A 4,357-nucleotide genomic window follows, 5' to 3' on the forward strand; every position below is an offset into this window, starting at 1 on the left:
GTCATCTCAAATTGCTGTTGATATATAAACCCGTGCTTTTAGCTAACCTCTTCAGGGCTTCATATCTTATTGAGTTAAGTTTGAAGAAGCCACATTCTTTCTTTTTCTTTCTGTCCTACCTAGATGCTTGAGAAGAGTATGAAGGGAGTATAATGTTAGGCCTTCTAAAAGCACGCCTTTTAAATACTATTATATAATGATATCTAAATTTTTTAAGGAAAGTGAAGTTGGTGCTTTCGGGATGATTAAGTGTTAAACTACAGCTACTTCTATTTATTTGTACTTGCTGTCTGTTGTTTATGCCTGAAATTTGAACTTCATGGAGCCGGAATCTTTTTGTCTGGTGTGCTCCCTTATTTCACCTAGCATGGTTTAGTTTTGACTATTTCCCTTACTATGGTAGCAATAGTCATATCAACAAACGCTGAGCATCAACCTGACTGAGTTCCAGAAAATATATTCCTTGGGCAAAAATGCCTGATGTTGATCTTGCATACTACAGCTACAGAAGTTTTAAGTTGTTTTGCAGAGAAATAAGGACAGATTTATGTCCTGCATTCTCCCTGAAATGAGGACATATATAATGTTTTAATTGAAATAGTGCAGCAAGCAGACAACCAGTAATTTTGTAGTAAGCAATTGATGATCTTGAAACTGAGAAAGTGCTCTTCAGCTCTGTAATCTGCCAAACACATTTCACAAACTGCGATGGGAATGGTATGTACTAGTTTTTCTATTTTCTATTCAGGGAAAAATATTTTAGTATAATTAATGAATATTATGCACAAAGTTTAATTAAATTCTGAGAAATGAAGTGTATTTTTTTGCAACATTCTTCACTGTATACATTTTTTTAAGGGATTCCAGTCTCCGTTAATGATTGTTTTACACATCAGGTGTGTTCTCATTGAAGTTCATAAAAGCTGTGTTAATCTTAGTTGTGTGAAATATTACGATAACTTTAAAGGTGACTTTCAAGGTCATATATCTTGACAAAATATTGTAGAAGTGACAAAAATATTTGGCAGTCTGTTTTGTAAAGTAAGAGTTTATTAAGAACCCAATGGTTAATCATGAAGTTAACACATACAATGATTGCCTGCTCTGCCCTCACCTTGTTTCCTATTAATTCAACATCACACCATGACAGTAGAGCAGATTGTCATCACTTCATGGCATTATACATAAAATGTGTTGTTATAAACATTGCATCAAATCAAGATGTAGGACATAAAATTAGACTAACATGTTTGACAAAAAGTGATACCTTATCTCTCTGAATTTTGTTCCTCAATTTAAACATCACTAAAGAGATTTTTTGCAAAATCTGTTTATCGTTATTCAGTGCTGGAAAGGAGGCAGATCAGAGAAACAGAACATTCTTGCAAAATCAGGAAGTTATGCTGAGTATCTTGGAAGGTCTTTGAATACATTGAACCCAGTACAAAAGAAACAGCACCTTGTGAAATAGAAGAATTAGATGTGCTTTCAGTAAGTAAAAGAGGAATGGTTTACTTTGTTTTTCTGGGAAGTTTTACAAGTTCAGGGTTAAGGCCTGAGTTAGAACATAAAGCTCCAAGTATCTTTATATCTAAATTCTAAGAGGAAAAAAAATAGCAACTACAAAAAAAACCAGACAGCAATCAGATTTCAATTTTCAAAATGAGCTGTTCCTTCATCCTCGATGATCCTTCATCCCCTTATTTGTTTAAGGTTAAACTGACTAGCATAAATAGTAAATTATTTTGAAATCTGAAGTTAGAACATGTAATTCTAAGATTGTCTTTTTCAAAACTAGCTTTCAACTCTTTTTTTTTTTTTTTTATAAAATTCATATTCAGTATACTTTCTGTTATTTTGATTTTCCAAGATGGAAACATGAAAATTCAAATAGAACCTAAAGAATAGGAAAACAATAGAAAAATTAACAAAATAAAGAAAAATTTAAGTAAAAAAAAAAAAAAAAAAAAAAAGAAAAAAGGAAAACAAAGTATGTAAATAAGACTTAAATAATAATAGCGCTGTAAAAATCTTCCATAAAGTAGCTTAAATTGCCTCTCCAGTATAAAGCATACGTGCCCAAAAGAATGATTGTAACAACAAAACCAGAGCTAGAAGATGATCACAAGTGAAGCATTGTAGCAAGTATTTCTGTGCTTTATTCAAGTTTTCTCTAAAATTTCACTGCTTTTGTCGTTTCCCATTAAAAACTATTTCATAGCCTATGGAAAGCTGGGAAAGTTCTTTCCAATAATCAGCATAAATACCTCCCTAGTGAAATTTGTCATCTTTCTTCCATATAGCCCTTAAGCCCCACTAATATTTTTTTCTCTACCCAAACAATCTTTAGAAATGAAAAGATAATTTTTATGTTATCACTTCAACACTATCAACAATCAACTCAACACATGAGGTAATATATTTTTCATCCAGCTTTTCTTTAATTGAGGTCACAGCTTTTAATATTACTTTTATTTCTTTAGCTTGCACTGCATTCACATTTATTTGATAATATTCTGGAGCACAAATTTGATTAGAATAGAGTCTGATGCAGAAAGGACCATCTTATCAAAACCTTATAGAGATGTACACTCACCTTTTTTCCTGATGATCTGATGTCTCTGCAAAATCTTTCTTTTGATCAAAAAAGATCAATGTATAGTGTTGCATTACATGAGCTATTTTTCTTGTTATCATAGGGAGAAAAGATGACTTGCCATCCCCACTAATTACCAGATGTTCAGGTTTATAAATATCTAAGTTGTGGCGGCCATAGTGGTGAAGCCAGTCTCTTTTCAGTGGTACGTGGAGACAGGACGAGGGGGAAACGGACATAAGCTGCAGCACAGGAAGTTTTGCACGAATGTGCGCAAGAACTTCTTCACGGTGAGGGTGACGGAGCACTGGAACAGGCTGCCCAGGGAGGTTGTGGAGTCTCCTTCTCTGGAGATATTCAAGTCTCGCCTGGACGCCTACCTGTGCGACCTGGTGTAGGGAACCTGCTTTGGCAGGGGGGGTGGTCTCGATGATCTCTAGAGGTCCCTTCCAACCCCTACAATTCTGTGATTCTGTGATTCAGTGACTGTACTTGAGTGGATGGGTTGGAAAGTGATGTTACTGTGGGTCAGTGTAACCTCCATGTACAATAGCTGCGCAATGAACTCCAGGCTCACATTCTACTCAGAAAACATATAGATGGTACTACTAGTTAATTCTAATATTTGGAATTTAGCAGTGCAAATGCAAACTGCTTCAACTTATAGGTATGAAAAAATGGAATAAATTAAAATTGTCTTTTAATAAGGTCTTAGAAAAGAACTTCTTGAATTTTCTGTAGCATGTGCAGGGAAATCAATGTGTTACTTGATTCTCCCTGCAGGACTTACTGAACATGCAGTAAATACCAGATCAACCAAAAAAAATTGCACTGCTGGTTATTTTGTTTGATATTCCCCATAATATCTGTCCTGAACCAAAGTATGCTTCTTGGATTGGGATAGCTGAGCACTGTCCTAATTAGTGAGTGCTGATCTTTCTTCTCAGCCCTCCTGCTTCTCTGTCCTATTGACCCATATTTTGAATGTTATCAGTCCTAACAAATCTTACACTTGTTCTGACCAACAACTGGTGTGATGACCTGGAACTTTGCACAGTTATTTTGCTTTGGAGTCTGAAATAGCTATAGAAGCTGGGGCAGCAACCCCTGACAGTCTCTGAATTGTTCCTGAAACTACTCCTTACAGCTGCTGTGAGATGGAGACTGCCATTTTTCTCTCACATGGCTTCCACCTTTCACCAGGTCTGTGTCAGACATGTAGTGACAATTATTTTTCTGCCTAGTTATATTTTTCTTTCTAGTTTAAGGTCATAAATTAACATTTCTGCCCAAGTTACTTGTCCAGACAGTACTGGCTGCAACGCTTTTGCTAGAGAGATTGCACAGCTCCTCCAATTCTTGGTGACAACACGGGACTAAACACTTCCTTAGTATTTTTAGTGTGCACTAGGACTAAATCCTTTGCAAAGAGCTAATACAACAGATAAATTAGAGAAGAATCAATTCTGATGAAATCATCAATTTCTGATGAAATGATTATTTGCATTATGTCTTCCTTTCTTATGTCTTTTTACTTCCATTTATATATTATTATTGGTCTTATCACACAGCCTTTTGGATTACAGAACAGACTGAGAATTCATGTGCAGTGAAGACAGGAGTCATTTATGCAGGATATTCTGGCAGATTTTTAGCTAAGTCTCACTGAGGAATGCCTGTGAAGAACAGTTGACACGCTAGAGGGAAGGTATGCTATCCAGAGGGACCTGGATAGGCTTGAGAGGTGGGTCCCTGCCAACC

The sequence above is a fragment of the Meleagris gallopavo genome, chromosome 5, assembly GCF_000146605.3.
Source record: "Meleagris gallopavo isolate NT-WF06-2002-E0010 breed Aviagen turkey brand Nicholas breeding stock chromosome 5, Turkey_5.1, whole genome shotgun sequence".
Classification (NCBI taxonomy): Eukaryota; Metazoa; Chordata; class Aves; order Galliformes; family Phasianidae; genus Meleagris; species Meleagris gallopavo.